The following is a 15,932-nucleotide window of genomic DNA, read 5'->3' on the forward strand; positions in this document are numbered from 1 at the left end:
TTAACATATAATGAAATATCGGTCGTATAATTTAAGGGTGGGTCTATTGGTAAATTTTTCCATGATTCAAAAGATTACTATTAGTACGAAAAGGATGAATTGAATTAATTGTATGACCACACTGATTATTTGCACCAGTTGATCAATGACTGTTTAATTAGCCTACATGATGTATAGGTTGTTTTAAAATTAATTAGTAGTGAGTAATGTTCTGGTTGCTGTTCCAGTTTTTAATATTTATAAAATACTCTCACTCATAATTTTGAAACTATGAATTAATAATAATTAATAAATTCGTTAACATGTCATTGTTTAAATTGAGAATTGTAACTGACAGCAGCATATTTCATACCATTTCATTCACTGATAAGCCAATGCAATTATCGGTATAACGAAATGAATCATTATACCGGTGCCAAAAACAGCTAAACATCTTCACATAAAAGCCACACTTTACTGATGTCATTACTGTGCTTATTGCTGAGTGTCATTGTAATAAATGGAAAAATGTTTAAGGGTTCAGTGTAGCCTGTTATTCCATGGTATTTTCGATATATCATTGAGTTCTATAGAAACTCTCTGCAACAAGTTTTTGGTGCTGAATAGTTTGTTTTCTGGGAATGAACCGTTCGTTAATGGAACTGTGTTGCTCGAACTTAATAATTTTTGCAACAGTTTATAGGCCGAGTCTACGTCTAATTAAACAAAACCAGTTTCAGAAGAAGACAGTGTTCGTTGGCAGAAGCAATTATTTAGTTTGGACAAGTTGTACGACAATGGGGCCCTTATATAAGGAAATGGTTACCAATGGCAATTATAAAGTGCATACTGATAAACTTGAAGGCCTGACTAGTAGGCAAAATGTCTTTGTTCATATGAACGTGAACTTGCGAGATTGCCTCTCCAACAGACAGGTGAACAAAATGCAGTGAACGCAGCATGGTTTTAGGATGACGCAAAATCAGCAACTCGGACAGCAAGTGCGCTAAGTAAATCAGTTGCTGAACTTGTGTCGACGTGCAATAAAGCTAAAGAAATCTGAACAAACTATGTGCGCGATTTGAACGTAGCAGTGCACAGTGCTTAAACATGTTGAATGATAAGTTTTTTTGAGGCAAACCCAACGAAAGAGAAGATATCAGCACACATGTAGCGAAGCTGCAAAAGTTATTTGTAGACCTAAAAGATGAATTATCGAACCACGAAGAGAATATTTTGTCTGAAAGAATATTAAATGATCAAATCTTATCTGTGCAGGAAAAGGAATTTGATAATTACTCATTGAAAAACTTTGTTCTACGGAATTCTATTGCATGAATAAAACACAACAGAATCTACAGCATTTTTAAAGCACGAAAAGGGGGAATAAGTCAAAGAGGATTTCAAAAAAGCAAGCAAAGCAAAAATTTCCGTGTAATACTAGGACATCGTGCAACGGAGTGTCCATAGATCGGTCGTGACAACGCTAACGCGAAGAAATAGAAGAAAAGAAAAAACGCTGTATTTACTTCACGTATCATGCGTGCGTCTGCCGGAAACAACAGTGCTGCACATAAATGATATTGTGACAGTGGTGATACGAAGCATATCACTCCGAATAAACAGTACTTTTTTGTATAGTGAATTATTTTATTGGGAGAACAAAGTACTGTTATGCGTAAATTTGATCAAGGAACAGTTAAAGTTGAAATTAGATGATACATTGAATAATACAGTGCTAGAATGGGAAATCAGTATGAAGAAATGAACCATTACACTGGCGCCAAAAACAGTTGCATCTAATAGCGCCATTTTGCTGGTGTTATGTCTGGGCTGTATTGATGGATATGATCTGTCAGTGACGTGGGGGTGTGTCATTGTATGTTTTGGTACGTAGGTAAAATTGCACAATTTATTTAATTTCAGCAGACACTGTTTATTGCCTTAGTATGCATTTGATTGTTTACTTCAATGTATACTCCCCTGAAATATATATATTTCGGCGTTGTCGTGGGGCTTGTGTATTGTGACAATCGGCATTATTAGTTTTCAAAATTATGTTTTATGTAGTGTACGTATGCCGAAGTTTGATATCTAGCTTTAAATAACTTTTGGCCTGTTCCTTCCTTTTGTTGCAAATAGTTTTGTGGCTTTAGGAATATCACACACCACGATTTTTATAAAACAAAGATTGTTGTCAACTCTGAGTGGTACGTATTTGCAAGTTTCTCACAGAATTACGTGTAGAATCCGTTGTTCTGTGTGTGAACTTAAACAAGGTTCTCGCAGAATACGTGAGTGAATTGGTTGTGCGTACTATTTCAATTTATGATCGACCTAAGTAACCGCACTACGTAGTAAATTCAATATTGTATCCATATCGAAAGGACAATTTTTTATTTGCACTGTAAACATAGTAGACCACTTTGAGTAGCCATTGCCGAGAAGAATGTAGGCCTAGTACTACGCACCTCTACCCATTTGCAGTGTAAATCTGCAGTAAATGAAGGATGAGAGAGACTATTGATAAATAGCCATACCTTTAAAATTACTGCAGTCTTTTAAGCTGTGAAACGTGTCGAAAAGTGAAATGTCTCCTCTGAAGTTTCACACGTTATGCCTAGAGATTGTTGTTGTTGTTGTTGTTGTTGTGGTCTTCAGTCCTGAGACTGGTTTGATGCAGCTCTCCATGCTACACTATCCTGTGCAAGCTTCGTCAGAGATTATGATATGCAAATTATTTCTCAGGGCTTGCCCTGAGATTGAAGTCATTGTATTTATTGCTCCCACTTTTAAGCACTCTTTCCAAATTGAAATGCGTATTTCGATAAATGCAAGCTTTTACACAAATTAGAATGATTGATTAAAGGTAGCCATGATTTATGTATCATTCTTAGGATGACTGTGTTAAATTCTGTTGCACAACACATATGGTTTTCTTAAACCATGACTCTTAATTTCATTGAAACAACAAGAGAATTAGTTTTGTGTAGTAGTCAGTCTGGTAATTTCCAAGTCTTAAATGTATAATTTTTTTAACTTCATTTTGCTTTCTTGGAGAGCTCGCAGTATATTTGTTCCATAGTTTTGACGTTTAACATTTTCTCATCTCTGTAGACATCTACAGAAATCACTGACCAGGTGTTCACAGTGTCAGTGTATAAGCTCATATTAATCTCACCAATAACACACACATCAGAAAAGTTGAAAAATATGTAGGCCTATTACTAAATCTCAGTGCTGCAATTATTTCACTATACCATACCATTATGTTCCATTGATTTCATGATGGAGGAGAACTTGTTGAAGGAAGTTGTAAATAAGGACAATTCTTGCAAAAATTATGGGTCACCTGAACCTACGGAACCAGATGTCGTAATAATGATGTGGAGTGTGATGTAATACGAGCTCAAACATTAACCACCATTTTGGTATCTACAACTGTTTGGGATGTTTAATGGGATGACAGGCTAATGTAGAGCAGAGCCTGAGACATATATTACATTGAAAAATGACAATTTGATTGTGACTGGTGAACATGACATCTTAGTTACAGTGAAATACTGATTTGTAGCATAGCATGAGGCCTAGTTTAGGGTGTGTGTTGGCAAAGTGGTATTGAAGATGGGGAAAGGTATCTAACATTGGGTGTGGTACAAAGGCAAATGAAGTATATGTTCCATTACAGCTTTTTGTTGTTCAGATGGATGAGCTAGGCCTTTGTCTGATAGTATGTCACCTAATGTAACCATATTCTCATCTTCTAATGCAAGTCACATTTCCAAAAATTCTCACAACTGTCTCCATTTCCCACAGGCAAAGTGAATAATACAGGGGTGAACAAAACGTGTGGGGACACAAAAAATGCAGCGCATTATCATGCCTATTACAGGTGGCATTTGAAACGGCTTCCAGTCATCTTGGAATGGATAAATATGGGTTCTGTATTGTTTTCAAGGGGATTGTACCATTCTTCCTGCAAAATAGTGGCATATTCAGGTAGAGGCAATGGAGGTGGATAGTGATCACGCACCCTTCTCTTCAAAGTAGCCTAGTCACAAAGGCACAATAATTTTTAGATCTAGGGACAGTGTGTTTGGTAGGGGTGATGTGACAGTTCATCCTCGTGCTCACAAAACCAGTCCAGGGAGATGTGAAATATATCTTGGAACACAGCATTACCGTTGAGAAACAAACATCATACCATGGTATGGGTCTGATCAGTCAAAATGGTCACATAATTCTTGGCAGTAATGTGACCTTTTAGAGTACCCATGGGGCCCATGGCCTACCGTGATATGGTTGCCAAAATTGTCACCAAACACCCACCATATTTCACTCTTGAGACATAAACTCAGCCAGAAGTTTTAAATAGTGTGAGACAAGACTCAGTGCCTTGCTCCGTAGTCCAGGTTTTATGGCTTTGGCACCATGTTTTCCTGTGACAGATTTATGTCACTGATGAGTGGTTTTGGAATTCCAGCTCGCCATACAATCTCCTGCTTCTGGAGATACCTTCATGCTGTTTTAATGCTGACTGAATTCATGAGTGTGACTTTGAGATCTACAGTGACTTTTGCAGCTGTTATCCTCTTATGTTTCATCGATGCTTTTCGGCTTTTTTTTATGCTGTATAGATTTTCAATATCATGCTTCTTGAAACACTAAACACTACAGCTACCTTCACTATTGAAGCAAACACCATACGACCACCAGCAATTTGGCTATCTTTGACATTACATAGCTCCAACGTAATGCACTCACTACTACTCAGAACACTGTTCGGACCAGACTGACAGTTGCAGAATATTGAGGACATTGTACAGGCACCATTTGTGGTCAAATACAACAGGGGAACCTGCAGGCTTGGCTAGCATCTGCATTTATATTTAAGCATGAATTTCTCATCACGTTTTCGTATTTTTGTACAATTCTTGTATGCATTGTTTGCTAGACAGGATATTGTTTTACAGTAACACACAGATGTGAACTTTGTTGGGGTCGACAGAAGCGTCCGATCCAACGCGTCGACTTTGACCCGTGACGTAAGGGTGTTGTCGTGTGTGACGTCATGACAGCGCGGAGTTTGGTTTGAGTGTGGCTGTCTCCAGTTCTGTTTTATCTTATTTTATTTACTTTTCTGATCTGTTCGTTCTATCTCGTGAGATTTTTTTTTTTTTAATTTAAAAACACTTATTACTTATTTTAATTATCTGTTCCTCGAATTTCTGTTTTAGTTTATTATATTTATCTTTCTGATCTGTTCGTTCTATCCCGTGAGTTTTTTTTTTTTAAGAAAGACAAGAAACACTAATCAGCTACTGAAGCATCTTTATCTTCTACGGGTTGCAGGGGTTACGACCCCTGGGGAGGTGGGTGGGTATTCGTGCATGGCTGTCTTCACTTACACATTGTAGCTACGCAAGGCGTCTAAATTTGTTTATATTTAGTTTGCCCCCACCCAAAACACCCCATTTCCCGCGCTTGTCCCGTTAGTGTCATTAGGCTTCTTGTGGAAAGTGTGTGTGTTTGTTTTTGTTTCCGCCATATTTGTGACGTCATGGGTCAAAGCAGACGGGTGGGATCGGACACTTCCGTATTTCCCTTTGTTGAAAGTAGTTCCCCCCATTTTTCTCAAATAGGTACACTTTCAATAATCATCAGAGATTTTATTTCTCTACATTTCCTGATTGTTTGCATTTTATATTCAGTAAAAGAATTCCAGGAAAATAGTTTTCCATTGTTGATATTTCCACTGAATTGCCATTTCAGTATTGTGTCCTAATTTTTCCCTAAAGCAGTCGCCACATTTTCTCTATGAGTGTATGTTATGATCATTGTGTGCCTTTATTGTAGTTCACCCCCTGGCAGGCTGGAGTTGGTCTACCATTAACTATGAGAAAGACCAGTACTTATTGTCTTAATAATGCATTACATTTGTAGTACACATTAAGATTTACGGTCTCTAATACCACCAAAGCAAATAATTAAACACAGACTGTTATCAATTAGGACTCTGTTTCTATAATACAAAAGTTCCGAAGATTTTAATCCATATACTTGGCACATCTCATTTTTGTATCTTGCCTTCTTCCATCTGTGAAAAACTTGTGATGACTGTGGCACCAGGTTGAAGAACTATATTACAAATACAGAAATAGTGCAAAAATATATGGGAAATATTTATGTATGTTGTGCTGCTCATATCATGTTGAGGTACAAATGGTATATTTGTTGAGTAAAAAGAGTGTGAAGAATGCTGTGTAGAGTTGGTAGAAGAATCTATTGCAAAGAATTCTTCAGAAACAATGAAATTATTATACCGATAAATAAAAAAAAAGTTTATTCTCTAATATAATTCTGCTGTATGTAAATATGTTTAAAATGAGCTTTGGTGCACATCATCACAATGTTGTTGTTGTTGTTGTTGAGGTCTTCAGTCCTGAGACTGGTTTGATGCAGCTCTCCATGCTACCCTATCCTGTGCAAGCTTCTTCATCTCCCAGTACTTACTGCAACCTACATCCTTCTGAATCTGCTTAGTGTATTCATCTCTTGGTCTCCCTCTACGATTTTTACCCTCCACACTGCCCTCCAATGCTAAATTTGTGGCCCCTCGATGCCTCAGAACATGTCCTACTAACCGGTCCCTTCTTTGTGTCAAGTTGTGCCACAAACTCCTCTTCTCCCCAATTCTATTCAATACTTCATCATAAGTTATGTGATCTACCCATCTAATCTTCAGCATTCTTCTGTAGCACCACATTTCAAAAGCTTCTATTCTCTTCTTGTCCAAACTATTTATCGTCCACGTTTCACTTCCATACATGGCTACACTCCATACAAATACTTTCAGAAACGACTTCCTGACACATAAATCTATATTCGATGTTAACAAATTTCTCTTCTCCAGAAACGCTTTCCTTGCCATTTCCAGTCTTCATTTTATATCCTCTCTACTTCAACATCATCAGTTATTGTGCTCCCGAAATAGCAAAACTCATTTACTACTTTGTCTCATTTCCTAATCTACACTCCTGGAAATTGAAATAAGAACACCGTGAATTCATTGTCCCAGGAAGGGGAAACTTTATTGACACATTCCTGGGGTCAGATACATCACATGATCACACTGACAGAACCACAGGCACATAGACACAGGCAACAGAGCATGCACAATGTCGGCACTAGTACAGTGTATATCCACCTTTCGCAGCAATGCAGGCTGCTATTCTCCCATGGAGACGATCATAGAGATGCTGGATGTAGTCCTGTGGAACGGCTTGCCATGCCATTTCCACCTGGCGCCTCAGTTGGACCAGCGTTCGTGCTGGACGTGCAGGCCGCGTGAGACGACGCTTCATCCAGTCCCAAACATGCTCAATGGGGGACAGATCCGGAGATCTTGCTGGCCAGGGTAGTTGACTTACACCTTCTAGAGCACGTTGGGTGGCACGGGATACATGCGGACGTGCATTGTCCTGTTGGAACAGCAAGTTCCCTTGCCGGTCTAGGAATGGTAGAACGATGGGTTCGATGACGGTTTGGATGTACCGTGCACTATTCAGTGTCCCCTCGATGATCACCAGTGGTGTACGGCCAGTGTAGGAGATGGCTCCCCACACCATGATGCCGGGTGTTGGCCCTGTGTGCCTCGGTCGTATGCAGTCCTGATTGTGGTGCTCAACTGCACGGCGCCAAACACGCATACGACCATCATTGGCACCAAGGCAGAAGCGACTCTCATCGCTGAAGACGACACGTCTCCATTCGTCCCTCCATTCACGCCTGTCGCGACACCACTGGAGGCGGGCTGCACGATGTTGGGGCGTGAGCGGAAGACGGCCTAACGGTGTGCGGGACCGTAGCCCAGCTTCATGGAGACGGTTGCGAATGGTCCTCGCCGATACCCCAGGAGCAACAGTGTCCCTAATTTGCTGGGAAGTGGCGGTGCGGTCCCCTACGGCACTACGTAGGATCCTACGGTCTTGGCGTGCATCCGTGCGTCGCTGCGGTCCGGTCCCAGGTCGACGGGCACGTGCACCTTCCGCCGACCACTGGCGACAACATCGATGTACTGTGGAGACCTCACGCCCCACGTGTTGAGCAATTCGGCGGTACGTCCACCCGGCCTCCCGCATGCCCACTATACGCCCTCGCTCAAAGTCCGTCAACTGCACATACGGTTCACGTCCACGCTGTCGTGGCATGCTACCAGTGTTAAAGACTGCGATGGAGCTCCGTATGCCACGGCAAACTGGCTGACACTGACGGCGGCGGTGCACAAATGCTGCGCAGCTAGCGCCATTCGACGGCCAGCACCGCGGTTCCTGGTGTGTCCGCTGTGCCGTGCGTGTGATCATTGCTTGTACAGCCCTCTCGCAGTGTCCGGAGCAAGTATGGTGGGTCTGACACACCGGTGTCAATGTGTTCTTTTTTCCATTTCCAGGAGTGTAATTCCCTCAGCATCACGCGACTTACTTCGACTACATTCCATTATCCTCGTTTTGCTTTTATTGATGTTCATCTTATACCCTCCTTTCGAGACACTGTCCATTCCGTTCAACTGCTCTTCCAAGACCTTTGCTGTCTCTGATAGAATTACAATGTCATCGGCAAACCTCAGAATTTTTATTTCTTCTCCATGGATTTTAATACCTACTCCAAATTTTTCTTTTGTTTCCTTCACTGCTTCCTCAATATACAGATTGAATAACATCGGGGAGAGGCTACAACCCTGTCTCACTCCCTTCCCAACCACTGCTTCCCTTTCATGCCCCTTGACTCTTATAACTGCCATCTGGTTTCTGTACAAATTGTAAATAGCCTTTCGCTCCCTGTATTCTACCCCTGCCACCTTTAGAATTTGAAAGAGAGTATTCCAGTCAATATTGTCAAAAGCTTTCTCTAAGTCTACAAATGCTAGAAACGTAGGTTTGCCTTTCCTTAATCTTTCTTCTAAGGTGAGTCATAGGGTCAGTATTGCCTCACATGTTCCAATATTTCTACGGAATCCAAACTGATCTTTCCCAAGGTGGGCTTCTGCCAGTTTTTCCGTTCGTCTGTAAAGAATTCGCGTTAGTATTTTGCAGCCGTGACCTATTAGACTGATAGTTCGGTAACTTTCGCATCTGTCAACACCTGCTTTCTTTGGGATTGGAATTATTATATTCTTCTTAAAGTCTGAGGGTATTTCACCTGTCTCATACATCTTGCTCACCAGATGGTAGAGTTTTGTCAGGACTGGCTCTCCCAAGGCCGTCAGTAGTTCTAATGGAATGTTGTCTACTCCCGGGGCCTTGTTTTGACTCAGGTCTTTCAGTGCTCTGTCAAACTCTTCACGTAGTATCGTATCTCCCATTTCATCTTCATCTACATCCTCTTCCATTTCCATAATATTGTCCTCAAGTACATCGCCCTTGTATAGACCCTCTATATACTCCTTCCACCTTTCTGCTTTCCCTTCTCTGCTTAGAACTGGGTTTCCATCTGAGTTGTTGATATTCATACAAGTGGGTCTCTTTTCTCCAAAGATCTCTTTAATTTTCCTGTAGGCAGTATCTATCTTACCTGTATTGAGATAAGCCTCTACATCCTTACATTTGTCCTCTAGCCATCCCTGCTTAGCCATTTTGCACTTCCTGTCGATCTCATTTTTGAGACATTTGTATTTCTTTTTGCCTGCTTCATTTACTGCATTTTTATATTTTCTCCTTTCATCAATTAAATTCAATATTTCTTCTGTTACCCAAGGATTTCTACTAGCCCTTCTCTTTTTACCTACTTGATCCTCTGCTACCTTCACTACTTCATCCCTCAGAGCTACCCATTCTTCTTCTACTGTGCTTCTTTCCCCCATTCCTGTCAATTGTTCCCTTATGCTCTCCCTGAAACTCTGTACAACCTCTGGTTTAGTCAGTTTATCCAGGTCCCATCTCCTTAAATTCCCACCTTTTTGCAGTTTCTTCCATTTTAATCTACAGTTCATAACCAATAGATTTTGGTCAGAGTCCACTTCTGCCCCTGGAAATGTCTTACAATTTAAAACCCGGTTCCTAAATCTCTGTCTTACCATTATATAATCTATCTGATACCTTCTAGTATCTCCAGGATTCTTCCATGTATACAACCTTCTTTCATGATTCTTGAACCAAGTGTTAGCTATGATTAAGTTACGCTCTGTGCAAAACTCTACCAAGTGGCTTCCTCTTTCATTTCTTAGCCCCAATCCATATTCACCTACTATGTTTCCTTCTCTCTCTTTTCCTACTCTCGAATCCCAGTCACCCATGACTATTAAATTTTCATGTCCCTTCACTACTTGAATAATTTCTTTTATCTCATCATACATTTCATCAATTTCTTCATCATCTGCAGAGCTAGTTGGCATATAAACTTGTACTACTGTGGTAGGCGTGGGCTTCGTATCTATCTTGTCCACAATAATGTGCTCACTATTCTGTTTGTAGTAGCTTACCCACATTCCTATTTTCATATTCATTATTAAACCTACTCCTGCATTACCCCTATTTGATTTTGTATTTATAAGCCTGTATTCACCTGACCAAAAGTCTTGTTCCTCCTGCCACCGAACTTCACTAATTCCCACTATATCTAACTTTAACCTATCCATTTCCCTTTTTAAATTTTCTAACCTACCTGCCCGATTAAGGGATCTGACATTCCACGCTCCGATCCGTAGAACACCAGTTTTCTTTTTCCTGATAATGACATATTCTTGAGTAGTCCCCGCCCGGAGATCCGAATGGGGGAATATTTTACCCAAGAGGACAGCATCATCATTTAACCATACAGTAAAGCTGCGTGCCCTCGGGAAAGATTATGGCTGTAGTTTCCCCTTGCTTTCAGCTGTTCACAGTACCAGTACAGCAAGGCCGTTTTGGTTAGTTTTGCAAGGCCAGATCAGTCAATCATCCAGACTGTTGCCCCTGCAACTACTGAAAAGGCTGCTGCCCTTCTTCAGGAACCACACGTTTGTCTGGCCTCTCAACAGATATCCCTTACCCCTCTGTTGTGGTTGCACCTACGGTATCGCCGAGGCACGCAAGCCTCCCCTCCAACGGCAAGGTCCATGGTTCATGGTTCATGGGGGGGGGGGGGGGGGAGGGGGGTGTTCATCACAATACAGAGCATAAAGATAATTTGTCATGATTCTGCATACATATGGATGGTATAAGAGGGAGCTCTTTTATGCTGGCGCAAAGTTTTTTTTTTTTTTTTTTTACTATTTCTACATATACATAAGACAGAATCTCCAGTAATGCAAACTATATTAAAAGCAAATGTAATTTACCAATCATATCATTATTACAGTAGAATGAGGAAATCCAGTCACCATTTACACATGTGTTGCTGACACACACTGTGCCTCCGTGTTGTTATGTTCATATCCACCAGACACTAGGTATGTTGCCTTTTCCCCATTTTTGTTTGATTTCATCATGGAATTATCACCAATGTAGTACATAATAAGTTATTTTCATATTTAATACAGCGCGTAATTGCACAATTATGCAGTAGTTGATGACCAACAGTTGAGTCCCACAGTTATATTAACAGCATATTTGTTGTGGAAGGTGTGGCATTTTTGTTAATTATGTAATACCGTAAATTGTAGTAGGTTTCATGGTAGAGGATCTATGACTTTGATAAACAACATGTATCACCAATCTTTAATTATGATGCATTATTTATGTACACAGTTGTGGTAGTTCAACATAGCTGCACCTTGATGGTAAAATGTACACTACTGGCCATTAAAATTGCTACATGAAGAAGAAATGCAGATGATAATCTGGTATTCATTGGACAAATAAGTCATATTGGAACTGACATGTGATTTCATTTTCACGCAATTTGGGGCATAGATCCTGAGAAATCAGTACCCAGAACAACCACCTCTGGCCGTAATAACAGCCTTGATACGCCTGGGCATTGAGTCAAACAGAGCTTGGATGGCGTGTACAGATACAACTAGCTGCCCATGCAGCTTCAACACGATACCACAGTTCATCAAGAGTAGTGACTGGCGTATTGTGATGAGCCAGTTGCTCGGCCACCGTTGACCAGATGTTTTCAATTGGTGACAGATCTGGAGAATGTGCTGGCCAGGGCAGCAGTCGAACTTTTTCTGTATCCAGAAAGGCCCGTACAGGACCTGCAACATGTGGTCGTGCATTATCCTGCTGAAATGTAGGGTTTTGCAGGGATCGAATGAAGGGTAGATTCGAGGGTGGTAACACATCTGAAATGTAACGTCCACTGTTCAAAGTGCCGTCAATGCGAACAAGAGGTGACTGAGACGTATAACCAATGGCACCCCATACCATCACGCCAGGTGAGACGCCAGTATGGCGATGACGATTACACGCTTCCAGTGTGCGTTCACCGCGATGTCGCCAAACACGGATGCGGCCATCATGATGCTGTAAACAGAACCTGGATTCATCCAAAAAAATGACATTTTGCCATTTGTGCAACCGGGTTCGTCGCAGGCGCTCCTGTCTGTGATGCAGCATCAAGGGTAACCGCAGCCATGGTCTCCGAGCTGATAGTCCATGCTGTTGCAAACGTCGTCAAACTGTTCCTGCAGATGGTTGTTATCTTGCAAATGTCCCCATCTTTTGACTCGGGGATCGAGATGTGGCTGCACGAACCATTACAGCCATGCGGATAAGATGCGTGTCATCTTGACTGCTAGTGATACGAGGCCGTTGGGATCCGGCACAAAATTCCATATTACCCTCCTGAACCCATCGATTACATATTCTGCTAACAGTCATTGGATCTCGACCAACGCGAGCAGCAATGTCACGATACGATAAACTGCAATCACGATAGGCTACAATTCGACCTTTATCAAAGTCGGAAACGTGATGGTACGCATTTCTCCTCCTTACACGAGGCATCACAACAACGTTTCAGTTGGCAACGTCGGTCAACTGCTGTTTGTGTATGAGCAATCGGTTGGAAACTTTCCTCATGTCCTGAAAAGTTAATCATTTGCATATCACAGCATCTTCTTCCTGTTGGTTAAATTTCGTGTCTGTAGCACGTCATCTTCGTGGTGTAGCAATTTTAATGGCCAGTAGTGTGTTTGCACTTGTCTCATACATCTCTAAAGATTCTCTGTCACAGTTGGACTTAGAAAACATAACTTCTGAACAGAATAACTCTTGAAAGGGATGCCACAAGCCCTTCTGTTGTTCACTCATGGGTCATTCCACATCAAATCACCCAATAAAAAATAAATTTTACACCCACCTCCTTAGATTTTCATGAAATTTGGCTCAAATGGTTCTAATACCACCCTGACAACACCTGCAAATTTTTTTTGCTGTATCTCTTACAGTATTTTTTAATAAATTTTTAAAGATTTTATGTTTTGCATTTTCGGAACCTTCGGAAATGGTAAATTTAATTTGTATTCAAAACTTTAAAGTTGCTTATCTTAAAAACTCTGTTAGATAACATCATGAATTTTTGCAGCAAGTTTATTTATTATACGTATTTAAGATAAAAATGATATTATTAAAATATATTAATATTTTCTATGAAAAAAATACATATGTATTTTTTTTAACGGATGTTTTGTTTTATAAGAATTGCAATATCTAGAGTCTCAGACCTGATAGAATGCTCAAATTTGTTTTAATTTACTCTTAAATATATAGGCTACTTGATAAAATAAGAATAATGATGGCTTTTTAACATGTTTATTAATTATAGTAGATTACTTTAGAATTATGTACAAAGATTGTGTACTTACGACACTTATGTCTAACCCAACTGATTGCTTGAAACATTGAATTTTTGGAGTAATTTTGTCTTTTTAATAAACATTAATGCTGATTCAAACTGTTTTTCGACTTCATCCAAGAGCTTTCAGTTCTTTTGATACAGTCTTTTTTGAAGTAATACAGTCGTCCAGTGCCGCTTGATTGAGGTGCGTCTACTACACAGACTATGTGCTCCAAAGGCACTATGCAAGAATCTTCTCTTTCAGGCCAATAAAATGATGCAGCTGGTCCTGAAGGATGTAGAAATAGAATTTCTGCATCTTCTTCATCATTGAATATTGTTTTTAGCAGTCCAAAGTACCAGTTACCATAATAATTTGCAGCCACGTAGCTGTTTCTGGATGGTTCAACACGAACCCAATCAGAAGAAGAATGGAAAGAAAAGACTAAGGAGGGTTTTACACTATCTGTAGTCCTTCTAATTTCAAGGTTGTTTGTTGGAAGTGGTTTGAAGTTATGAAAACTTCTTGTTCCAGGAATGGTTCGGGTTGCTGAAAAACGTTTTTCTAGTTTTAACCGTAGCAAATCAACTTCTTTTTTGTCAATAAAGAGAAAATGAATGTTTTTAATGTTTTTTTCACAAAACTTGTACACATCGATTGCTGTCATTATTTGTTCTTCGTCTGAAAGCTATAGACTGGCTTTCCTTAAAATTCTTTTAATAGTTCCTCCTAGGCCATCACAAATTGACTTCCCATGACTTGTTGCAAAAAAAGAGTGTTGGGCCTTCAAATTAAAGTCTCTCAAGTGTTCAGTCAAATTTTTAAAACTGTTTCTATTTTTGTACTGCTCAGCACAACCATCTGTAAAGTAGTGAACTGAGTCAATGTCAGTATGATGTAAGGACAGCCACTTTGTAATTTCTTTTTGTACAAAGTTAACAAAACCAGTGTCATGTTCTTGGTCATCACTAATAAAACAGTGGTTGGAAACAAAAACATTGTTTTCCTCATTTCGTAGAAAAACTCCAACTGGGTGTAGAGTACAACCACCTCTATTCCAGTGGTAACTTTGGATCTCATTTTGTATAACAAAGGAATAATTTTCACTGAAATCCATCACAATAATTGCTGTTTTGGGTAGTGGGTCTTCTTTCAATCTTTTAAAGGCTGCTGATTGGGTTTTGCTATAAACAAGTGCAGGGTGAGATTTTCCAATGACCTAACCAATAAAGAAATGTAGTCTTCAACACTGATAGACTGTTTGATCATTTCTACCCTGTCTGTGTTAACCTACTGACTGATTACAATTTCTTCTTCTAAATCATAATGTTCACTTAGTTTTTCAGTTAAGTACTCAGTTAGTGCAGTAATTGCAGGACAGCTGTCGCAATGATGTAGCACGTAGCTTTGGTTTTCCGTGTTGCACACAAGCATCTTAATTAGGTCTTTATAAGATTCTTCAATTTTCACAGCATCCAGTAATAGTTTAACATTCTGGTGGATACTGTATACATATACAGTGTGTGTGCCTGCAGCACCAGCAAGGATACACCATTTAGGTCTCAAGAAACAAAATTTTGAAAATCCTACTTCTATCTCGGGATTCTCCCAATTGAAAGAATAATAGAGTTCTCTCAAGTTACACAAAATGAGTCTTTTTTGCATGTACACATTTTTTTGAACATTTACTTTGTCTTTTGTTCCAGTTAGCACTCTGGAACTTTCATCCTTTTCATAAAAATCTGTTACAAGTCTTACTGTATTTTCAGAAAGAGTTTTACCTTTTTTTGGACCAGGAATTTCCAAAATACCCTTTTCAGATTTTAGCTTTCTAGCTTGTCGCACCATGTACTCACTTACATTAAATTCTTTCATCACTTTATTTCAACTCCAAGAATCTGGAGCCAAGGTCAGAATCGAGATTTTTCTAGACCTCCCAACAGATGAAATCTTCTCTTTCATAAGAGAAATCATTACATCAAAATCCTTTGCTTTCTCAACCACACTTGTATCTTCTTTGTCATCATCAGAACTTGGTGCATCATATTTTAATGCTTTTGAAACCGCCTTTTTTGCAGTCTTTTCAATACTGCTAACCTTCCTTTTAAAATAAGACCCTTTACTTTGTTCTGACAAGCCATGAAGCTTTATCGGTGTTAAACCTAAATAATCAAGAGCAATGTTTGTTTGT

At 39.8% G+C, this 15,932-nt stretch overlaps 1 protein-coding gene across 3 annotated transcripts in view; it reads left to right on the plus strand.

Annotated features, from left to right (window-relative positions):
- Window positions 1–1,765: 1,765 nt before the first annotated feature.
- Window positions 1,766–15,932, plus strand: part of LOC124619579 — a 46,598-nt gene continuing 32,431 nt past the window's right edge. Inside the window, exon 1 of one of the 3 annotated variants that reach the window (XM_047146070.1) lies at window positions 1,766–1,868. The gene's annotated coding sequence lies outside the window, so the exon portion shown is untranslated. Of the gene's footprint in view, window positions 1,869–2,084; window positions 2,190–2,251; window positions 2,274–15,932 lie in introns of those variants that run through there. The other 2 variants (XM_047146071.1, XM_047146073.1) reach the window with 2 other exon arrangements.

The sequence above is a fragment of the Schistocerca americana genome, chromosome 6, assembly GCF_021461395.2.
Source record: "Schistocerca americana isolate TAMUIC-IGC-003095 chromosome 6, iqSchAmer2.1, whole genome shotgun sequence".
NCBI lineage: Eukaryota > Metazoa > Arthropoda > Insecta > Orthoptera > Acrididae > Schistocerca > Schistocerca americana.